Raw genomic sequence first — 25,326 nt, 5'->3', positions numbered from 1 at the left:
TTTTACACATCCTGAGATTGTAAAGATCAGCCTTTGTTCAACAAACAAAGGAAGAAACAAACGTGAGATCATTGTTAGTAGTAGACCATATAGTTTATCATATTCCAGTCATTATGCTAAGCATTTTCAGTACATTATTTTATTATTTATTGTTATTTTAAAATATGACTGTGAGATGTTATTAATCTCCCCTTTAGAATCAGAAATTGAGGTGCAGAGAGATTAAGTAACTTGCCCAAGGTCACACAGCTAGCTAGTAAGCAATAAGTCTGATTCCAAACCCCATGTTTTTACCCATTGTATTGATAATGACAAAAATAAACCAAATAATTTTTGTTTTTGAATTCAATTAAGACAGTATATTTGGGGATTGGGGAAGGGCTTATCTGGTTAGAGGTATGAAGAAATGCATCATAAATTAAGGGCTTTGAGGGAATGAACAGAATTTTGAAAGGTTATGGGAGAGTTGGAGAAAGAATTTTAGGTAAATAGGAATAGAGATGGAAAGAAATGATGGAAAATAACAGATGCACCTACCCCCCAACTTCTCCCCCAAATTGCCAGGATATTTAGTACCCAGTTACCTTTCTAAACCTAAATATCCTTTCTTTCAGGAAGCCTTCCTTAACATCTCCACTATGGGATATTAATATAAACCTTATTATAAAAATAACCCATTACTTTGTCATAATCATTTATTTTTCTGTCTTCTGTCAACTTACATTGTAAGTTTTTAGGAACAGGGACTATTTATATTTGAACATACAGAGCTTTGAACAGTAACTGTGTCCCAATAGTATATGCTTAATAAGTAATTGTTTAATGTATGAAAGAATTAATGTAGTAAATATGGGAAGATATTTAAAAGGTAATGGAGAGTAAGAACTTATAAGTGTGTGCGTGTGTCCTCAATTTGCTTTGTGAAAGGGTCTATAACACTAAGTAATGCCTAATAGAATTTTCTTGTAATGATGGAAATGTTCCATAGATACTTGTGCTATCCAATATGATAGTAACAAAATACATGTAGCTATTCAGCACATGACATGTGGCTAATGCAACTAGAGGACTGAACTTTCTATTTTGTTAATTTTGATTTAAATAGCCACCTATGGATAATAGTTACAAATTGGATATGACTCGTACTTACCCTGACAGCAGTGATTACATATGGCACTCATTCTTGTTTTCTAATACCATTCTCTGCTGAAAGGAAATAGAGATCTTTGGAGAAATGGCTGATCTCCAGATGTGGGGAAGAGAGAGTATAAGATGAGCTTGGAACATCTCATGTTACCAGAAAGCAAGGAAGTGTTACAAAAAATACAAAAAAAAAAAAAAAAAAAAAGAGAGAGATGGGGCAGGGGCATGTCAAAAGCACCTAGAAGTTTGAGAAACAAATAACTAAGGACAGTAATGAACCATTGAAAAAAATAGGAAACCATGAGTTCATGCTGCTAATAGTTAAATTGATTGATAGATAAGGAGAAAGGGAGAACTTTTCCATATAGTAGAATGCTGATTCATAAATATGGAGTGAGCACTATAGAATTACTGCAGTGATTCATGGTAAAGACTGAGAAAGAAACATCAATGGGTGATCAAAACTAACATGGCCTATGAGAAAGATAGAGTTTCACTGTGCAGTATTTTGGCCAGGGATGCATGGCCTGAATTTAATTGTAAGGAAATAGCAGACATAGCCAAAATCAGCAACACATTATTAAGAAACAGTGGCCTATAATCTTAAAAAAAAAAAAAGGTCAGTGTCATGAAGATCAAAAAAGACTGAGGAAGATTGAAAGAGACTTTAAAAAGATACATGACAATTAAATGAATATTTGAACCAGACCAGAATTCTTTTAGGGGGGAGGGGAAATACTTAGGACAATTGAGAAAACTGTACTATTGGTGGTAGATTATATAAAAGTATTGTATCAATATTAAATCCTAAATGTGATAACTGTTTTGCCATTATGTAAGAAAATATCCTTATTTTAGGAAGTACACATTGAAACATTACGAGTAAAGTGGCTAAGGCATCATTTTATTTACTTATTTCTTTTTAAAGATTTATTATCTTAGACATAGAGTGCAGGGTTAGGGAGGGGCAGAGTAGGGGGAAGGAGAAAGTTTTAAGCAGACTCTGGACTGACTGCAGAGCCTAACACAGGGCTTGATCTCACAACCCTGAGATCACACCTGAGCTGAAACCAAGAGTCAGATACTTAACCTACTGTGCCACTTAGGTGCCCCTAACACATCCATTTTATGTAATAAATTAACTCCTATGCATGTAGAATGGTACTAGTTAAGTAGCATCCTTGGTAGAATTGAGAAAATAATGATTTAAATTATTTTCTATAACTTAACTCTCTAGCAGAGTACTGGCTGAGAAAAGCTTATATATATAAAGGGAATGGAGAGATGGAAGTTCTTGCTACAATGTAGCATATAGTAAATGGTTGATCATCATACTCATTGCAACAAGTACATGTATAAATTGCCAGGAAAAAAAAATCATCATACAAGTAAAGACATTAGCAAGACTTCTGGTTTCAGTTCCAACACACAAAGAAACTGGAAGTCATCCCTTCTACTCTTACAATAAGAAAAAGGTGAACAAACTGAAAATCAGTGCGTTTTCATGGACCCTTCAAAGAATTGAGGTTACAGGACAAACTGCCACCCTGAAATATGGAGAGTAAAGCAGTTTCCAAGAGCCACAGCCAAGATGTGCTTACCTGGAGCAGAAGCCACAGCCACCATAAACTAATTGTTAGAAACAGTTAACTGGTTATTTTGATGAATTACTTGAGACAAAGTATGGACTAGCTTGAGAGTGAAAAACTCCTGGGGACCATAGTCCTAAAAGTTCTTCCACACTTTCATGGACTTTATTTCTACACACCCCACTTCCAGGTTCTTACAGTGAAGATCCTCAGTGCCTGTGGCATGGAAGGGGAGGGGATAGCTTTTATGAGATGAGCCAAGAAATTGTAACACAACTTTTTCTTTCAGGAAAAATAATTTAGTAAAGTCTTAGTTTACCTGGGAGAAAAGCATTTTTCTCACTGCCACCTCCTATAGCCTTTCTGTCTCATCTAATGGGCAATGAGGGTGGAAAATAAGAAACATTTGTTCAAGTCTATGACTAAGATTTAGTCCTAAGATTATAGTAGATTATGCTACTGTAGTAAGCATGCTTCCTTTCCTTTCCTTTCCTTTCCTTTCCTTTCCTTTCCTTTCCTTTCCTTTCCTTTCCTTTCATTTCATTTCATTTCATTTTTCTTTTCTTAAGTAGGCTCCGTGCCCACTGTGGGGCATGAACTCATGATCCTGAGATCAAGAGTTGCAGTCTCTACTGACTGAACCAACCAGGTGCCTCCTTTCCCCCTGCTTTACCACCACACCAAAATTCTGGTACTATGACAGTAGGTTGCAGCTGCACAGCATAGGCTGTCCCTGAGGAATAGTGCTTAAAGAAATTAAAAGTCAACAGGGGAGCTGAAAACAAAGGCACTAGAGGAATTTTGAGGCCTCTGGCACCTACAATTATAGCAGACATACACAGCCCACTCTTAGCCAGATTACCTAATACCTCACAATAAAATTCTCTTTACCTCAGGATGCCTGTCTAGCTCAGTCAGAGGAGCATGTGACTCTTGATCTCTGGTTGGGTGTAGAGATTACTTAAAAAAAAAAAAAAAAAGTTTACCTCATATCCTGTTACCTGATACATCATATATAGCTTTTAATAAAAGATTACAAGTTTATGTCAAACTCTGAAGAGACCAGGAAACCATCAGAACCAGGTTCAAATATGACAAAGATGTTGAAATTCTCTTAAATAACTATACTTAATATGTTAAAGTCTTTAATAGATTAAATAGAAAACATGAAGAATAAATGGGTAATGTAAGCAAAGAGTTGTAAACTTTTAAGAATCTAAAGTAGATGCTGAAATCAGAAACACCGTATCCTAAATGAAGCATGCCTTTCATAGCCTCATCGGTAGACTAGACATGGCTGAGGAAATATTCAGCAAACTTGGGTAAGTCAAATCAAAACTTCACAAACTGAAATGCAAAGAGAAAAATGAATAAAAAACAGAGTAATACATCCAAGAATTTGAGTGTAATTTCAGAAGGTCTATCAGATGTATAATTAGAATACCAGGAAGAAGAAGAACAGAGCAGAAAGAATATTTGAAGTAATAATACATGAGAATTTTCTAAAGTTTTAATAACAGGCACTAAACCATGTATCTAGAAAACTTAAGCAGTAAGAATTCCCCACCCCAAAACAAACAAAAAAGTGAAATGCCTGGGCATAATGTATTCAAACTGCAAAAAACCAAGGATAGAAAATTTTAAAGAAAGGCAGAAAAAAAATATCTGGCCTATCAAAGAACAAGTGTAGGAATCACAGCTGACTTCTCATCAGAAACCATGTAAACACAAAGAGAATAGAATGAAATATTCAAAGTGTTGGAAGAAGAAAACTGTAGTGGGCATAATCATGTACCTCCCACAAATGATATGTTCATGCCCTAACTCCTGGTACCTATGAATCTGACTGTTCTGGATTGAATCGTGTCCATCTGAATTCATATATTCAAGTGCTAATTCCTAGAATTTCAGAATGTGAGCTTATTTGGAAATAGGGTGTTGCAGATGTAATTAGTTAAGATGAGGTAATTAGAATGAGCCCTAATTCAATGTGACTGATGTCCTTATAAAAAGGAAAATTCAGAAATAGATGCATTGTACATAGGGTGAGCATCATGTAAAGGTGAAGACTGGGATCAGAGTTCTTTTTGAATTAACCAGGGAATGCCAAAGATTGGCAGGAAAAAAAAAAAAAAAACCAGCTAGGGTAGGGGCGTGGAACAGATTATTCCTTTTAGTCCCCAAAAGAAACCAATTTTACTGACACCTTGATCTGACTTCTGGCCTTTAGGAATATGAAACAGTAAGTCTGTTGTTTAAACCACTTGGTTGTAGCACTTTGTTATGGCAGACCCAGCAAACTAATATGGTGGCATTTATTTGGTAGATGTAATTAAGTTAAAGATCTTGAGATAAGATGATTTTGGATTTAGGATAGGCCTGTGACTGGTATTTTCATAAAAGAGAGAGAGCTCGGAGCCCGATGCAGGATGCAGGGCTCAATGCCATGACTTTGAGATCATAACCGAAGTCAAAATCAAGAGCTGGTTACTTAACCGACTGAGCCGCCCATGTGTCCTGGTATAGTCATTCTTAAACAGGGCACAAACAACGCTTTTTGCTCTCTGAAGTGGCCAAAAATGGGAAACAATCTTATTTTTTAAGCCAGCAAGTCTTGGCTCTGTATTTCTTCTAAATTCTGTCTGAAAAACCTAACAGCTCCATTTTGAGCTCATCCTATTCCATCCATAATTTATCATAAGCAATTAAATGAAACCAGTTGGTACTTTAAGAATGCTCTGCCTAAGAACTTCCTTAGCCAGTTCTGTGAGTTCACTATGTACCCCTTTTATCCTCCACATTTCTGCAGGCAACTGTTACACTACTTGTTCTACCAAAGCAATAAGCATGAAAGAAATAAAGGTGTAAGTATTGCAATGGTTATTTAGAATTCTTGTTTCCAGAGGTTATGATCCCTTTGCTGGACAAAATTAATAAAAAGCATAAATTAGTTTGCATTTTTCTTTATTTTGCCCTTTTCACAATACCTGTCTCTAATAAGAATGTCAAATAATTACAGCTAATATTTATTGATTATCATGTGCAAGGCATTGTTTTAACTTATAAATGCTTTATATTTATTTCTTATTTAATATATCCCATCTTATATGGGGAAACTGAAGTGCCACATGGAATGAAAAGATACACATATTTAGCATTATTTAAATAAATGGAAGTATAACTTTGTAATCTTATTTTAAATGTTCATGCTGGGTCTTAACACTGCTTCTTCCATGACCTTCAGCGAAGTTCCTCCTTCCTGTGAAATCTCAGCCCATAGCAACAATTGTTAAAATCCATGTAGTTTCTAAAGCTTTTTAAATTTTTTTGGTTTTCTTTCTCTTCTAGCTGAATCACATATTTTCCTGTCTAATCTTACTCCTTACTACAAGACTCTAGTTTATCCTTGGAGAATCTGCTCCTTTTCATGCTTGATATAAGTTGCTTGATCTACCCAAAGTATAGAAATATCTTCAGATTCAGGAAAATGCATTGGCAGGCATTGATAAGATATAAATGTTTCCTAGAATAATATTCTAGTATAAGTCTTAAAATGTAAATGTGACCACAAGCTTTAAGTTCCTTCTTGATAAGAGTATCAATCACCCTGCAACCTCAGCCCTACCCTATTAGTGTCTATCCTTAGGTGAACAGGAGAAGCTGATAAACTCCCAGCAGGGGAGTTCTTTATCTCACTGGGACAAAAGGACAGAGGCTCTGGCATCCAAGGTTAGATTTCTGGATTCAGTTTTTTATAGAAACAGCTTGTAGGAAATTGGGCACAGATAGTATATAGAAAGCTAATAACAATAATTCTATTTTATTTTTTTTAAAGATTTCTTTATTTGAAAAAGAGAGAGAGTCTGCGAGTAGGGGAGGCGCTGAGAGAGAGAATCCCAAGCAGACTGCCCGCTGAGTGCAGAGGCTTGATCTCATGACCATGCGATCATGACCTGGGCCAGAATCAAGAGTCAGATGCTTAACCAACTGAACCACCCAGGCGTCCCAATAATTCTAAGTTAATGTAGTGATTTTTTTTATATTGTTAGATTTTAGCTAATAGAAATAAGTGAACAAGAATATACTGAGAAATTTATTCAGTTGGTTAGATTAAAGGTTGCTTTATATGAAACTGATAAAAGTGGAGATGGTTTACCTGGGAATAGGGAAAGGAGGTGGTTGAAAAGCCCAAAGTTTTATTTGGTTAAGCTCCCAACCACCCTTCTCCATATTGGAGGCTGGTAGTGGTGGTGATTATTTCTTCCCCATTAACACTTGTAGTTCCTGGGTACAAATTATAAATCACTGTACTATTAATACCAATATATTATATGGACAAAATTTTCAAATACAAGAAATTTTATTTTAGGGCCCCTACTTGTCTTTTATCATCCCTCTTCCTCTGCTCATAGTGTCTCCCATTCCCTTGATGTTTGGTGCTTACCCATAGTGTTCTTTAGGGTTTCCTAACTTTTTTTTTCCCTCTTTCCCTCTTTGCAAATATAACTAACCTGTGTTGTCTCTAGGTGACCCTGATAATCTCTGGTAAACTATCAATGTTACTGTCACTCTAAAGAATGCTATTTGCATTTTGAGAAGTCCTACAGAAGTAGTGAATTGAATATAAAATAGTCACATTTGGACTATGATATGCTGGTTGGGAAATTATTATGAGCAGGAGAATTTTTTCATTTTTCATAAATTTTAGCATGTAAAATAAGAGCCATTTCATATATACTTATAATAGCTGTATTAGGCCTAACATGTTTACAAATTGAGGTAGGATTTATAATTAAGAATAAATATAACCCTTATGAATAAGGAAGAACTATTCCTATATTTTGTCTGTGTATCTATCTCTATCCCTTAACATATTTTGCTCATTCTCCCCACTCCCATCCACTCCCATCATCAGTTTATGAGTCATTTTTGTTTTTTGCTTTTCATTTGTTTTTTAAATTCTCCATACAAGTGAAATCATATGGTATGTGTCTCTCACTGACTTATTTCACTTAGCATGATACTCTCTACGTCCATCCATGTTGTTGCAGATGGCAAGATTTCATTATATTTTTCTGACTGAGTGATGTTCAATATGCATATACATACCTTTATCTTTATCCATTCACCCTATCAATAGACACTTAGGTAGTTTCCACGCTTTGGGTATTATAAATAATGCTGCAATAAATATAGGGGTGCGTATATATTTTTGAGTTAGTATTTTTGTTTTCTTCAGGTAAATACTAGGAAAGTAGAATTACTGGGTTGTATGGTATTTCTATTTTTAATTTTTTTGAGAAACCTCCATACTGTTTTTCATAGTAGCTGTAGCAATTTACATTCTCGCCAACAGTGCATAAGGGTTCCCTTTTCTCCACATCCTGTAACACTTGTTACATATTATCTTTTTTATACTAGCCATTCTAATTGATACGAGGTAATAACTCATTTGGGTTTTGATTTGCATTTCCCTAATGATTATTGATGGTGAATATCTTTTCATGTGTCTGTTGGCCATCTGAGTGTCTTCTTTGGAAAAATGCCTATTCAGGTCCCTATATTCATTTTTAAAAAGTTTTTAATTTCAGTGTAGTAAACATACAGTGTTCTATTAGTTTCAGGTGTACCATACAGTGATTCAGCAGCCCCATATATTACTCAGTGCTCATCGTAAGTGTATTCTTAACCCCTTTACCTATTTCACCCACCCCCCACCCACCTTGCCTCTGGTAACCATCTGTTTGTTCTCTATAGTTAAGGGTCTGTTTTATGGTCTGTCTCTTTTCTTTTTTCTTTTGTTTTGTTTCTTAAATTCCACATGAGCAAAATCATATGGTATTTCTCTTTCTCTGGCTTGGTTTGCTTAGCATTTATTCTCTAGATCCATCTTTGTTGTTACTGAGTTCATTTTTATACATACATATATATATATATATACATATATACATTTATATATGTGTGTGTGTGTGTATATATATATATATATATATATATATGTTGTATGGGTTTTTAATGTATTTTGGATATTAACCCCTTAGAACTAATCCTATTATGAACTCTGTTCTTCTGTGTTCTTTTACATATCTCTCAAGGCAAATTTATGCAGTAGTGTTTCTTGGTATTTGATAGTAGATTCTCATCTTTGTTATTTTTATATATTATTAAATCATAAGGTGGATGGCTTAATAAAATAATTATGCTAAAAATAATTATGTTATATAGGTTAAGGTATATATAATAAAAATTCAATTTTCAAGTTTTCTTTTACTTTTTAAAATGTGGAATGATTAGGTTTGTAAATTTTATGTGTATGCAGGCTATTTTTGTGAGCAAATTTAAGAACTTTAAAGGAAAATAAGGACAAGGTATTCTAGGAATTTAAATTCCCGTTGGAGCAATAAGACACATATGCCTAAATTAAATTGCAACACGAGACAAATTTAGGCAAATTGAGATATAATATTCTCTTCTATATTAAGGGCAGGAAGAAGAAAAATCTGAATTCAGGTAACAAATAATGACTTTGAAACAGAAAATAAGTTAATTTCATGGTACAGAAGGTGTCTGATTAAATTAAGAGGAGATGTCTCAAGGGCTTGAATGTATTCTTATTCTGCTGGAAGGCCAACTCTTCCTTTTCTGTGCCACACTGACTTGAGCTCCACTTCTTGGAGCATCTGCTCTAGACAGTGGAAGCATTTTGGTTGAGGATTATCTCACCCTGCTGTAACAGTTCTGTACTCCAGGGACTTTTATGGGTTGACTCAGAGATATATAGAATATATGACATTATTTCTTTGAGAAATTATGCTTTATGTAATTGTAGATACATCTGGAACTTATCAAATTCTAAAAAGTTTAAAAATTATTTCCTGTGTGGAAGTAACACGTTTTAGTAGTAGAACCATACCTAGGTATGGGTTCTGGAAGACATATTGTTTGGATTGAAATCTTAGTTCAACTTCGTAATAATAGTACGTAGTATTGCCTAAATCAGTCACTGCCTTGTCTTCTTTACCCATAAACATAGGGCTACTTTCATGTGGCTATATTCAGCTGGGGGATCAGTTGAGCTGGAAGAAGCTAGCCTCACCTACTCACCTGGCAGGTAGTGCTGGCTTTGCCTGAGGAGATTCAGTCCTCTGCACTAGCTAGATGGCTTCCTTATGTGGCACTTCAGGACAGTGTTCCAAGATGACAAAGAGGAAGCCAGAAGTCTCTTGAGGCCTAGGTCCTAGGTCTCAGTAACATCATCATCACTGCATTCTGTGGTGAAGCAAAGAAAGACACATGGCTAGCCCAGATTCAAGGAGATGGAGAAATAGACTTCACTTTGAAGACAGAATTGCAGCAAAGGGGCATATATACATATAGGAAATAGGGGGAATTTGTGACCATTAAGCAATCTTCCACTTGAGGTCTACCTTTGGGCAGTGAGTAACCTCAAATTAAGACATCAACTGAATCAAGCAGTGAAGGAAGGGGAAAAAAATTAGGGTTACCTTTTATATTTGTGTTGATATTACATAAGATAACACATTTGAAAGGTACTTAGCTCAATGCCTGCCATGTAACTCCTCATCACATGTGGATGATGATATTCAATGATCATGACAACATTGGGGAATCAGTGATGATTGTGGTGTGGGGAAGTAAAATGAGTAAGGTGTTATTTTTGAAAGATTGACTTGGTGCCTTTAGACAAGACAATCTACTCTGGGAAAGGTTTGGAGAAACAGATTAAGAGGCTGTTACCGAAGTCCAGATTTAAGGTTATAAAAGTGGAATGTAACATATAAAAAAAAAACATTTCAGAGGAGAAATGGCTGTTCTTAACTGACTTGATATGATAAAGAAAAATTTCAAAGAGGAGTGGAAGAAGAGGCACAACGAATTATGGTATTGCTGAGTCCTTTTTGTAAAATGCCAAGTTATGTAATAACACCTGTAAAATGGCAAATCACATAATAACACTTATATCAGGGCTTAAGTAGCAGTAGAACATGAGTCAAATCTGTCTTTCAACTTAGTGTCATCTGATTCATAATTCCATAAACTCCATTGTGAAGTGGATGAATGAAACCTATCTTTCAGAACACAAATAAGCTAACCTGAAATCATTTGCTTTAAACTTGTGTGGTCCTTGATTATCTTTTTTCTTTATTGCTCCTTCTTCTTTATGTGGTGTATGTATTCTTTTAAGCCACCAAAGAAAAGCAAATACTCCTCATTTCTCTCCTGCCTACTGCAATTGATTGGTAGTGACTATTGGCTATCTAAAGTGCCATTTAAGAGTTTGATGCCTGGGCTTGGGGAAGGGAATGCTATACTAATTTTTAATGTTTGCCACAAATGAGAGAAAGAATAGTAGCAGACATGCTATAGTATTTGCCATTTCTGTACTAAGTTGTTATTATATCAACATTAACATGTTCCAATGACTGACAGACTTTCTATATCACTTAGAAAGTAATATATATTTTAAAAGAAGGTAATATATAAATTAATGCATTGTTTTTTTGTTTATAGATAACTTTGCATATAGAATTCAGGAATTGCTTAGCAAATGGGAATAATGTGTCTTAATAATATTAAGGAAACTGAGCCAGTGCTAGTTTGCACACTGCTTAATAAAATTTATCTAGAAACATCTGTTTAAATGTTAAATCTTATAGTAGCTTTGTTCACTTTCATAAAATTTTTGGCAAAAGAATCCAAAACTTAATTTGCACAATTTTTTTAACCACTTAAAACATTTCTAAAGAATGCAACATTTTGTTGATTATTTCATTAAAGGTGTGGATTTTTTTGGCCCGCAATACACATTGTTATTATTCCTAGGCTGCATTATTACTCTCTTCTTGCCTTTCCTCTAGAAGGACTATATAAATGAATAATATGGAGGTGTAACCAGTCCTCCTGCAGATCTCTTTGAAATTAAAAATACACTGTCCTTTTCATGTTTTAGTATATGTGCTGCCGAAGTGAGCACCACAGTCCTTTTCATGACCACAACTGAGTCCTTAAAAGGTTAAAATATTTAAATTATCTAATAAATAACAGATACCTAGAGTTTCAATAATGTAAGTTAGAACTCTGAATATCTTCAGAAGAAAAAGATACACAAGTCTTCTAAAGTTTTCTCCTGGTTTTAAGAAAGACTATTTTAATTTGACTTTTAGGCATTCTGCTATGATTCTACTGCTAATGCTACTGTGCTCTACCAGTTATATCAATACTGCTGCTGATATACTTTAGTCATTTTTCAGCTTTTTAAGCCAAGATGGTTCTGAGTTCTGTATATATCTTCTAGCTTCTTGCTTATGCAATGTCAAGTTTACCTTTCTTCCTTAAAAATAGAATTCTAATAAATTATACACAGAGTGTCAGCATGTCCTGCTTAAAATACACATCTTTATAAAAATAACCATAGAGAAAAACAGGGTAACCTTATGTCCTTAAATTTGAACAATAATATAAAATTGATAAAAGTTCTTAAAAAATATGTAGCATATCAAAGGTGAATAAAGAAACAGAAAGCCTGAATAATTTCTAATCATTAAAGAAGTTGAATCCATAAAATTAAAATTCTTCTCACAAGAAAATTTGAGATTAAGATGAGTTTACTAAACATCAGATGCTACTGAATAATCAGGAAAATATAGTTCCAAACTTATGCAAACTCAGAAAAGAAATTGAGTCTAGTATACTCTTTATATACAATGACAGTAAGAAAAGGAAAATTTTAGGCTGATCTCTGTTCTGAACAAAGATGCAGAGATTCCAAATAAAATCCTAACAATTCAGCAATATATTAATGACATCTTGACAAAGTTGGCTTTATGCCAGGAATGCATGTTTGGTTTAACATTAGGAAATAAATTAGTTTATTGCTTAGGTAAAAGTAGACTTAGGTAAAACAATATGAAGAATTACTAAAAGAATTGTCAACCAGTTAAAAATGTGCAAAAGAGTTGAACATGCCACTTCATAAAAGAAACTTAAGAAATATAAAAAAAGCAGCCACTTTGCTGATAATTTGAAAAAAATGAAGATTAACACAGTGAGATACTACTTTATACCGACTAGATTGGGAACGTTTTTAAATTAAAATAATTGGTACAAGCACTTGATAAAAAAGAATTTGTTTTTTTCTAATTATGTTGAAGATAAACATATAATTTAAGATTACACTTCTAGAAAGATATTCTAGAACAGTGTATGATTTTGTGCATCAGCAGAACACATATGGTAGGGTTCGGGGTAGCATTATTTGTAATAGGTACAAACTGTAAACAATCCAGTGGTCCATCAATAATAGACTTGATGAATAATTTTGATATATTCATATAATGAAAAATGCAACAACATGGATGAACTCCATTTATATTAAGTTAAAAACAGGTAAAAATTAAATCAGTACTGTTTTTGGTTGCAAAAAAGTAAAAGTATAAAGAAAAAGAAGTGAGTGGATTATAAATTAAGATAGTGGCTACCGCTGATGGAAAAAAAGTTTACAATTAAGAGCTACCTTTAGAGTGTAGGCAGTGTTCTATTGCTTGATCTATTTAAGAATTATTTATGATTATTTTATAATTATTTCATTTACACTTAAGTTTTAAATAACTTTCTTTTTGTATTATATGTAATCATTTTAAAAGCTTAACACTTGCTAGAGACTTCCAAAAAAGTAACTGTTTAAATAATTAATACATATGATTCAAGATAAAAAGTTTGAAAAGGTAAAGATTAAATCTCTCTCCCTCCCTATTCTGCTTATACCTACCTACCTCTCAACAAGGTTAACCAGTGTTACTAGCTTCTACTGTATCTTTCCATCTATTTGTATACACATGTGGGTGAATATATCTATGTGTATAATTTGCCCCCACATTTTAACAGAGGTAGGACTATATTATATTAACTGTTCTATACCTTCCTTTTTTCCCTTAGTAAACAGGACATCTTAGAGACCTTTACACATAAGTTTGTTTGGAATTTCCTTACTCTTTTTTTATGGTATTCCAGTGTATGGGTATACTGTAATATATTTAGCCAGTCTGCTGTTGACAAACATTTGGGTTACTTACCGTGTTTGCTTTTGCAAACAATGATGCAATTCATTATTTTCAATTTCATTATTACATACCTATCAGTTTGCATTAAAAATAATTTATGAGGTGAAATCTACATTGCATTCAAGTAACGATTTTGAAGTGAATAATTCAGTGGCATTTAGTACAAATACAATGTACTATCACCACCTCTATCTAGTTCCAAAAAATTTTCATTACTCCAGGCTGAAATCTCGTATTCATTAACCAATTTCTCCCTATTACCCTATATCCTTAGTCCCTGGCAACCACCAATCTCTCTTTATGGATTTATCTATTCTGAATATTTCCTATAAATGTAATCAAACAACACATGATCTTTTGTATCTTTCTTCTTGTAATATAATGTTTATGAGTCTCATCCAGATTGCAGAATTGGTACTTCATTCTTTTATGGCTGATAAAACTTCATTGTATGTATATACCACAGTTTGTTAATTATTTCATCTATTGATGGACATTGGGTTGTTTCATGTTTTGGCTGTTGTGGATAGAGCTGTTATGAACATGTCTGAACATGCACTTTTGTTTGAATATGTGTTTTCAGTTTTGGAGAGATACACCTAATACTGGAATTGCAGGGATGTATGGTAACTGTGTTTAACTTTTTGAAGAACCACCAACCAACCTGTTTTCTGCAACAGCTGAACATTCCCACCAACAGTGTATGAGGTTCCTAAATCTTCTATACTTGTTATTTCTCAACAATACTTGTTCTTTTCTTTTTTCTTTTCTTTTCCTTCCTTTTCATTCTTCAGGTCCTAGTGAGTGTGATGTAGTACCTCATCATGGTTTCAATTTGCAAATTTGCATTTCCCTAATGATTAATGATGCTGAGCATATTTTCATGTGCTTGTTGGCCAATTATATATCTTCTTTGGTGAAAACTCTGTTCTTCACCCATGTTTTAATTGTGTTGTTTTTTTGTTGTTGAGGTTTAAGAGTCCTTTATCTAATCTGGATACTAGACCCTTATCAGAAATATGATTTGTTATATTCTCCTTTATTTTCTCCCATTTGTAGGTTCTCTTTTTATTTTCTTGATATTGTCTTTGATCCACACTTTTTAATTTTAATGAAGTCCAATTTATCTATTATTTATTTTGTTTTTCATGCTTTTCTTTTTTTATATCTAAGACTCCATTGCCTAACCCAAAGTAATGAAGATTTACCCCTGTGTGTTCTTCTAAGATATTTAATGATTTTAAGTTCTGATATTTAGGTCATTGACCCATTTTGAATTAAATTTTGTATATGGTGTTAGATAAGAGTCCAGCTTAATTTTTTTGCTTCCCAATTGTGGATCTCCAATTGTTCCAGCATTGTAGGAGTTTTTGGTTTGCTTGTTTGTTTTTAAAGATTTTATTTATTTGAGAGAGAGCGTGCATGCACATGAGAGCGGGGAGAAGGGCTGAGGGAGAGGGAGAAACAGATTTCCTGCTGAACATGAAGTTGGACTCTGGGCTCCATTCCAGGACCCTGGTATCTTGACCCGACCAAAAGGCAGACGCTTAACCAACTGAGCCACTCAGGTGCCTCAGCATCGTTAATGAGACTGTTTTTTCTGCATTGGATGGTCCTAACATCTCTGTTGAAGTCAATTTGTCGTCAGAGTATAGATTTAGTTATAGACTCTCAGTTCTGTTCTGTTGGTCAATATGTCTATCTGTATAACAGTACCATAACGTTTTGATTAATGTAAAATTATACTAAGTTTTGTAATTAAGAAATGTGATTCCTGCAACTTCATTCTTCTTGTTTTTTTCAAGAATGCTTTGGCTATTCAGGACCCCTTGCATTTCCATATGAATTTGAAGATTGGCTTTTCAGTTCTACCAAAAGACAATTGGAATTTTTTCCTGTTAACTAATTAATTAATTTTTACTGTGGTATAGTTGGAATACAGTATTAATTAGTTTCAGGTGTACAACATAGTGCTTTGACATTTATATACATTACAAAATGATCAGTTACTGTCACCATACAAAGACATTACAGTATTATTGACTACATACTGTACTTCATGTCCTCATGACTTATTTATTTTTTGACTAAAAGTTTCTACCTCTAAATACTCTTCAATTATTTTATTCATTCTCTAGTCTCTCTCCCCTCTGGCAACTACCAGTTTGTTCTCTGTATTTATGAGTCTGTTTCTGTTTAACATTCATTTGTTTTTTTAGATTCCACATGTAAGTGAAATCATATGGTATTTGTTTTCCTCTGTCTGACCTAATTTCATTTAGCATAATACCCTTTAGGTCTGCCCATGTTATTGCAAATGGCAAGATTTTGTTCTTTTTTTATGACTGAGTAATATTCATGTGTGTGTGTGTATACAACATCTTTATCCACTTATCTATTGATGTATGCTTCGGTTACTTCCATATCTTGGCTATTGTAAATAATGATATAATGAACCTAGTGGGTGCTTATCTTCCCAAATTAGTATTTTCTTTGGGTAAATACCCAGAAGTGGAATTGCTGGATTGTATAGTATTTCTATTTTTTAATATTTTAGGAACCTGTGTACTATCTTTCATAGTTTCTGTACCAATTTACATTCCCACCATCAGTGCATGCGGGTTCCCTTTTCTCCACATCCTGGCCAACACTTGTTACATATTGGCCTTTTTATAGTAGCCATTCTAATTGGTGTGAAGTGATATATCTCATTTTGATTTTGATTTGCATTTCTCTGATTATTAGGATTATGCATTTCTCTGATGATATGTCTTCTTTGGAAAAATGTCTATTTGGGTCCTCTGCCCATTTTTTAAACAGATTATTTGGGAATTTTTTTTTTTTTTGGGAGTTGAGTTGTTTGAGTTCTTTATATATTTTGGATATTAACACCTTCTCAGATATATCATTTGCAGATATTTTCTCCCATTTGGTAGACTGCCTTTTCATTTTGTTGATCATTTTTTCTTTGCTGTGCCAAAGCTTTTTAGTGTGACGTACGCCCACTTGTTTATTTGTGTTTTCGTTGCCCTTGCCTGAAGAGACAGATCTAAAAATAACATTGCTAATACCAATGTCTTATTATTTATTGTCTGTGTTTTCTTATAAGTGTCTTATGGTTTCAGACTTTACATGTAAGTCTTTAACCTATCTTGAGCTACTTTTGTATGTGGTGTAAGAAAGTTTTCATTCTTATTCATGTACCCATTCAGTTGTTTCAATACCACTTACTGAAGAGACTTTTTTCTATATTGTATGTTGTTGCTTTGTCATAGATTAATTGATCATACAATTGTGGTTTGAGCCCTCTATTCTATTCCATTGATCTATATGTCTGTTTTTTGTGCCAGTACTATACTGTTTTGATTCTACAGATTTTTAGTATCATTTAATATCTGCATGCATGATACCGCCAAGCTTTGTTCTTTCTCATGATTGCTTTGGCTTTTGGGGGTTTTGTCTTTCTGCACAAATTTTAGGATTATTTGTTCCAGTTCTATTGGTATTTTGACAGGGATTGCACTGAATTTTTAGATTACTGTTAATAATATGTACACTTTAAAATAGTAATTTTTTCCTATGAATCTGGTGTATCTTTAGATTTATTTCTATCATCTTCACTTTCTTTCATTGTTGTTTTATAGTTTTCAGAATACAGGTCTTTCACCTCTTTAGTTAAATTTATTCTTAGGTAGTTTATTCTTCTTGATGGAATTGTAAATGGGATTATATTCTTAATTTCTCTTTCTGATAGTTCTCATAGTTTAGAAACACAACAGTACAGAGAAATCTGTAACTAATTTTGTATCCTGCAACTTTTCTGAGAATTCATTTATTCTAATAGTTCTTGATGGACTCTTTAGAGTTTTATATATAAAGTGTTAATGTAATCAGCATGATGGCAGAATAATAGTAGTTTTACTTCTTTATTGCCAGTTTGAATGTCTTTTATTTCTTGTTTTTGTGTGACTGCTGTGGCTAGGACTTCCAAAACTGTGTTGGATAAAAATAGCAAGAGTGGGCATCCCTGTCTTTTCCTGATCTTCGAGGAAACGCTTTCAGCTTTTCGTGGTTGAATATGATTTTAGCTGTGGGTTTGTCATATTTGGTCTTTATTATGTTGAGGTATATTGCTTCTATACCTACTTTGTTGAGTATTTTTATCCTAAATGGATGTTGAATTTTGTCAGGGGTTTTTCTTCATCTATTTAGGTGGTCATATGATCTTTAATATTGTGATTGTGGCAAATCACATTGATTTGTGGATATTGAACCACCCTTTCATCCCTGGAATTAATCCCACTTGGACATGATTTATAATCCTTTTAATGTATTGTTGAATTTGGTTTGCTAATATTTTTGTTGAGACTTTTTGTAACTGTGTTTATCAGGGATATTGTCCTGCAATTTTTTGGTAGTGTTTTTGTCTGGTTTTGGTATCAGGGTAATGCTGGCCTCACAGAATGAATTTGGAAGCATTCTTTCCTCTTCAGTTTTTTGGAGTACTTTGAGAAGGATAGATACTGTTTGGTACAATTCATCTATGAAGCTTTCTGGTCCAGAGATTTTGTTTGTTGGAAGTTTCTTGATTACTGATTCAATTTCATTAGTAATAATTGATATGTTCAGATTTTCTATTTCTTTCTGATTAGTCTGGGAAGATTGTATGTTTCTAGGGGTTTTTCCATTCCTTCTACGCTGTCCAGTTTGTTGGCACAATTTGTTGGCATAATTGTTTATAATAGTCTCTTACAATCTTTTGTCTACTGTTAGTTGTAACTTCTCTCTCATTTCTGATTTTGAGTCCTCTCTCTTCTTGATGAGTCTAGCTAAAGTTTATCAATTTTATCTTTTCAAAGAAACATATCCTGATTTCACAGATCTTTTGTATTGTGTGGGTTTTTTTGTTTGTTTTTAGTCTTTATTTCATTTATTGCTGCTCCCAATCTTTATTTCTTTCTATGAACTTTGGTCTTTGGTTTTCTTTTTCTGATCCCTTTGGGTATCAGGTTAGATTATTTCTTTGAGATTTTTCTTTTCTCTTGAGGTAGCCCTCTATCTCTATAAATTTCCAAAATCTATAAATTTCCGGGAAATTTATAGATATCCTAGAGTTTGGAGCACTGTGTTTCTGTTTTCACTTGTCTCAAGATATTTTTTCACTTTATTTTTTATTTCTTTGTTGACCTATTGGTTGTTTATTAGAATGTTGTTTAGCCCCAATGTGTTTGTGTTTTTTTTCCTAGGTTTTTTTTTTTGTGTGTAATTGATTTCTGTTTTCATACCATTGTTATGGAAAAGATGCTTGATATGATTTTATTCTTAAGTGTATTGAGATCTGTTTTGTGGTATAACATGTGATCTCTCCGGGAGAATGTTCCATATGTAATTGAATGTATGGTTTTATTTTCTTTTGAGATTTAATGTGTTTATTTGAGAGAGTTAGTGGGCACAGAGAGAGAGGGAGAGGGAGAAGCAGAGTCTCCACCAAGCAGGGAGCCTGATGTGGTGCTTGATCCCAGAAGTCTGGGATCATGACCTGAGCTGAAGGTAGACAGACACATAACTGACTGAGCCACCCAGATGCCCCAAGAATGTACGTTCTGCTGTTTTTGGATACAGTGTTCTGTGTGTGTATATGTGTTTGTGTATTGAGTCCATCTGCTCTAATACACCATTTGGATCAGTTTCCATAGTGATTTTCTGTCTTGATGATCTATCCATTCCATCTATGTAAGGATGGTGTTAAAGTCTCCTACTATTATTGTATTACTGTCAGTTTCTCCCCTAATTTATGTTTGTATTCCCCCTATATATTTAGGTGCTCCTGTGTTGGGTGCATACATATTTATAATTCTCATCTCCTATTTTTGGATTGATCCCTTTGTCATTATGTAATGCCCTTCTTTGTCTCTTTTTATAATCTTTGTTTTAAAATCTAGTTGATGTAATAGAAGTATTGCTACCCCAGCTTTCTTTTCATTTTAATTTGGGTGGAATATTTTTTCCATCCCCTTACTTTCAGTCTGTATGTGTCTTTAAGTCTAAAATGTATCTTTTATAGGCAGTAATAGATGGGTCTTTTTTTTTATTGTTGATCCATCCAGTTACCCTGTGTCTTTTTTTTTTTTTAAAGATTTTATTTATTTGAAATAGAAGGAACATGCAAGAGAGAGAGCATGAGTGTGAGGGGGGCAAAGAGGAGAGAGAGAAGCAGGCTCCTCTATTGAACAGGGAGCCCGATGGGGGCTTGATCCCAGGATTCCGGGATCGTGACCTGAGCTGAAGGCAGACATTTAACTGACTGAGCTGTCCAGACACCCCCTATCCTTTGTCTTTGGAAGAGTTAATCCATTTCAATTTAAAGTATTTATTGATATCTATGCACTTACTGTTATTTTGTTGTTTTCAGGTTGTTTTTGTAGTCCTTCTTTTTTCCTTTATTGTTCTCTTTATTTCTTCTTTACTTCTGAATGATAGTTTTGCCAGGTAAAGTATTCTTGGTTGTATGTTTTTGTATTTTGGGTTTTTTTTTTTTTTTCTTTCAGCACTGTTAAGTATATCACACCTTCTGGTCTGCAGTAAAATTTCTGCTAAAAAATCAGCTGACAGTCTGATGAATATTCTCTTGCTTTTTTGTTGTTGCTCTTCAGTTTTTATTTTTTTAATTATTATGTGTCTTGGTGTGGAACTCTTTGAGTTCATCTTATTTGGGGCTCTCTTTCCTTCCTGGATATTTCTTTCCTTCCCCTGGTTAAGGAAGTAATCAGCTATAATTTCTTCGGATGAGTTTTCTGCCCCTTCTCTCTCTCTCCTCCTTATGGACTTCCTATAATTTGAATGTTAATATGGTTTGATGTTCTTCTAGAGGACCCTGAAATTATCTTCATTTTTAATTCTTTTTTCTTTTTGCTATTCAGCTTAGATGATTTCCATTATCCTTTCTTCCAGATTGCTGATCTGTTCTTCTGCAAGTCTGATCTGTTGTTGATTCCCTCTAGAGTGGTTTTCATTTTAGTTATAATGCTCTTTAGCTCTCATTGGTTCTTTTTTTAACTTCTGTCTCTTTCTGGAAATTCTTGCTGTGTTCATCCATTCTGAGTTTGGTGAGCATCTTTATGACCGCTACTTTGAAAATTTTATCAGGTATAATTGCTTATCTCCATTTTGTTTAGTTATTTTTTTGAGGTTTTGTCTTTTTCTTTCATTTTAAACATTTTTTTGTCTTCTCATTTCGCCTCAATCTTTCTGTTTATATGTATTAGAATGATCAACTGTGACTATTGATCTTGAAGGAATGGTCTTATATAGAGGAAATCCTTTTTGGTCCAGAAGTCTATTCTCTAATGGTCAACAGAACCACTTGCTCCAGTGTTGTTCTGACTGTGGGGTGTATGTGCCCTCCTGTTATGGCTAGACTATAAGTGCTCTGGGTGCATTGGTGGGTAGGGCTGGCTCCCTCAAACAGGAGCCACTTGGAAGGGTGCTTGTCTTAGCCGAGGCTGCATGCTGGGACAGGTGCCACTTTTTTGAGATGTTAGTGTCAGCTGAGTCTGGCAGGGTAGGAGCTGCTTTGTATGGTTACCTGCTGGGGTAGGTGGATTGGGATGGGCAGGTCTGCAGGGGAATGCCGGGGCAGAGGGAGCAGTACTACTAGCAAGGTAAATGGAGAGTGTCTGAAATGGCACAAGTCAGCTTTGGGCCAACTAGCCAGGAAGAAGGCAAGAAAAATGGTGCCTGCCAGCAGCACTTCTGTCCTGGAGAAAGTTCCTACAGATTCCAGTGCCTATATTACACACCCTAAACTTAGTCAATAGATCTCTTTTATATATGGCCCAGAAGCTTTTCAAATGGCTGCCTCTGTAGTGCTTCTTGGAGAAAGTGAGTTTGTATGTTCTTTAGAATCAGAGTCCTGGCTTCCTTATAGCCCTTTGGCTCTCCCAAAATAAGCCCCATTGATTTTCAAAGCTTCCGGAATTAAGGCCTGCTGATTTTCAGAGCAAGACATTATGAAGGCTTGTCTTCTTGATGCAAGTTCACAGGACATGGGGTACCTGTTGTGGGGCTTGAACTTCTTCCTTTTTAGGGAGTACTTTTATGCCTGTGATATCCCTCCTGTTTGTGGGTGCCAAGCTAGGGTGAGGGTGGTGATCAAACAAAGTCTTTACCCCTCCCACCCTATTTGATGTTGCTTTTCCTTTATATCATTAGCTGTGGAATAACTGTTCTGCCTCTCTTCAGATTGTTCTCAGAAATAGTTGCTGTATATATAATTTCAGCATTGGTGTGTGTTTGTTAAATGATCTTAGGATCCTCCTTCTCCAGCTTGATTGGGATCTATTTGGCTATTGGTATTTTGGTAGGGATTTGTTGAATCTGTAAATCACATCAGTAGTATTATCTTAACACTAATATAATGTCTTCTAATCCATGCACATAAGATATCTTTCCACTTATTTATGTTCTCTTTAATTCCTTTCAGCAGTATTGTATAGTTTTCAGGTTGTAAGTCTTTCACCCCCTCGGTTCAACTTATTTCAAGGTATTTTATTTTTTTCATCTGCAAATAGACAATTTTATTTCTTTTAAATTTTTATCTGTTTCTTTTCCTTGCATAATTACTCTGGCTAAACTTTCAGTATAATATTGAACATCAGTAGTGAAGGTGAAGATAAGGACACCCTGGTCTTGTTTTTCATCTTTAAGTGGAAAATTTTTAGCCTTTTATCATTGACTATGATGTTAGTGGTGGATTTTTCATACATTATTACTAGGTATAGTTCAACTCATATGCTTTTAAGTATGTCTGTTGGAAAGAATCCCAGAAATTGAATTGCTAGGTCAAAAAGTATATAGGTTTATAAATTTAGTTTTTTGGGGCACCTAGGTAGCACAGTCAGTTAAGCATCCAACTCTTGGTTCTGATCTTGTGGTCATGAGACCAAGCCTGCATTGGACTGTGCAGGCAGTCTGCTTGAGATTCTCTCACCCTCTCCCACTCATACATGCATGCTCGCTTTTCTGTCTCTCTCTAAAAAAATCTTTAAAAAGAAATTCTTTTTTTTTTTTTGATTGACAAGTTGCCCTCCATATGGAGATGAACCAGTTTACATTCCCACCAGCAATGTATGAGAGCCAATTTCTTTATCCACAGTAAAATTTTAAACTTTTGGCCATTTTTTAAACCAATTTTGTAGATAGAAAACATGGTTTTCATGGTGTAGTTTCCATTTACATTATTTTAATATGTGACTGATCATTTTTGCATATGTTTAAGAGACATTTTTATTTGTGAACTGGCTTCCTATATCTGTTGCCCACTTTTCTGTTGAGTATTTGTTACCTTTTTATTGATTTTTAAGTGTTTCCTATATGTTGGGAAAATATTTTATTACATATTTTCTCACATATACTTAATATATATGTTAGAGAAATCTGCCCTTTGTTACGACTTGCTGGTATTTTTTTCCCCCTGTTTTTCCTTACTCTTTCGATTTTTCCCCCCATGGAGAAGGTTTTAATTTTTATTGATAAATTTATCAAGCTTTTTATTATAGCTTCTGGTTTTTGAGTCCGAGTTCCAAAGTTTTGCCGCATTCTGAGTCGTAAAATCATTCTATATTTTCTTATTTTGTTATTTATTTCTACTAGGGGTTCTTTAATACAGCCTGTAATCAAAATGATATTTCACTCCTTAAAATAATTTAACAATTATCTCTCCATCAGACTTTTAAGTATACTCAAATTACCTAATAAAAGCACCATACTTATTGAATTTAAATGGCTATAGTTCTTAGAATGCTCCCATGCTTCCATTTCATACTAGCTTAGTACAAGGTTAGAAGTAGTTAAACATGATTGAGATTTGGGAGATGCAGAATTCCTTTAGAGTAAGCCTGCACTTGCCAAGTGTATGCAGAACTTCTAATCTTTGCATTCAGGAGGGAGTCTTATTGGGGAAATAGATATTCATGTGCAATAGCAGAGGCATATACAGCTATTTAGAATAATCTTAGGATGTTTTCCCTATTTTTCTTTCTTTGTCCTCTTTTATTTTAGAAATACTATCTATCATGTGCCACACAGTGTATAGGCATTGGAAATACCATGGTGAACACAGTAGAAAGGGTTCCTGCCTTTATGGAGCTTGTATTCAATTTGGGGAGAGATAATATATAAATTTTAACTGATGATGTGCTTTTTAAAAAACAGTAGACTGAGCTAAGGAGATACAGTTGTGGGGAAGAGGGTAGTCTCTTTTACATAAGATAGCTGCACAAGTCTTTTGAAAATAATTGGCATTTGAATAGAGATGTGATTGATGTGAGGAGGATTTTAAGATGCAGCATTGTAGTATATCCAAGTGCTTAAATCAGCAGCAAGAAAAAAAGGCCAAAAAAGTAGCTAACCTTGGTGGAAATAGATAATTCAAAGAACGGAAAATAACACCCAGAATAGCCTGTTATAAAAAAGGAGCAATAATAGAACCAAAAAAATTCCTTTAGAAATTAAAAATAAAGTTACTGAAATTAAAGTTTCAGTATAAAAATTAGATTATAAAGTCATAGAAATCTACCAGAACACAGAAAAATTATACATGAAGCGTTCCCACAGTTAAAAAAAAACATGGTGCTTTCAGTTTGAGATACTGTTGAGCATTAGGAATTAAGTAGCCTACACCTAAACGCATTTTCATGAAATTTTTTTAGTATCTTGGTTGTAAGATCTTAAAGCTTTTGAAAGGAAAACAAAACTAACCACAAAAACAACACATGATCTGTAATGGATAAGAATGGAACTGCTGTTGAAATTCTCACTGGTGACTCTCTAGATGCCAGAAGACAATGGAACAGTATCTTCAAAGTTCTGAAGAAAGATTGTTTTTGGATGAGATAAAATTGTCATTATTTTCAGATGAAATAATTATATAGGAAATCCAACAGAATCGACAGATTATTAAAACAAATATACTTTCTCCACATATAATTAATAACCAATTAAAAATATAATAAAAACGACATATATCCCCAGACTGTTAAATACCTATTTACAAAGAATACATAAAATTGCTATAGAAATAAGTATAAAGTTCTTATATAGGATAAAAGGTAATATCTTAATAAGTGGGAGACATGCAAGCTTCCTGAACTAAAGGTAATTGCGGTCAGAATTTTTGCTGGATATTTTGAAACATATTAACTTATTTAAAAATATATATCCAAAAAATATATATATCCATAATTAGTTAAGTTACATTAAAAAAAAAAAAAAAGAAGAAGAGGGTGAATAGGTGGTAGGACTACCAGATACTGACTTAAAATCCTGCATTATATGGGTTGACACAAGTGCAGACAAATGGATTCCGAATAAGGTCTCTAGGACAATATCATTTATGTAAGCTTACATTTAAATTTAAATGTGTCCCATAATACACACACACAAAAAGGTCCAAATACATTAGAATAGGGGTGAAAGGAAATAGTAGTGGAGAATGAGGATAGAAGAGGATTTAA

General features: G+C 34.0%; 1 protein-coding gene and 1 long non-coding RNA gene across 16 annotated transcripts in view; one reads left to right on the top strand and one right to left on the bottom strand.

Moving 5' to 3' along the window:
- KANSL1L (KAT8 regulatory NSL complex subunit 1 like) overlaps positions 1-25,326 on the top strand; it is a 130,594-nt gene that overhangs the window by 73,427 nt on the left and 31,841 nt on the right. The gene's annotated exons all lie outside the window — the stretch shown is intronic.
- The window catches only part of LOC112656322 (uncharacterized), a 90,785-nt gene that overhangs the window by 44,227 nt on the left and 21,232 nt on the right, over positions 1-25,326 (bottom strand). For all 5 annotated transcript variants that reach the window (XR_007408968.1, XR_004812649.2, XR_007408969.1 and 2 more), the window contains one exon: positions 9,837-10,001. This is a non-coding gene — a long non-coding RNA (uncharacterized LOC112656322). The remainder of the gene's footprint in view (positions 1-9,836; positions 10,002-25,326) is intronic.

This window comes from Canis lupus, chromosome 37 (assembly GCF_003254725.2).
Source record: "Canis lupus dingo isolate Sandy chromosome 37, ASM325472v2, whole genome shotgun sequence".
NCBI lineage: Eukaryota > Metazoa > Chordata > Mammalia > Carnivora > Canidae > Canis > Canis lupus.
This window is presented reverse-complemented; position numbering and strand designations above follow the sequence as displayed.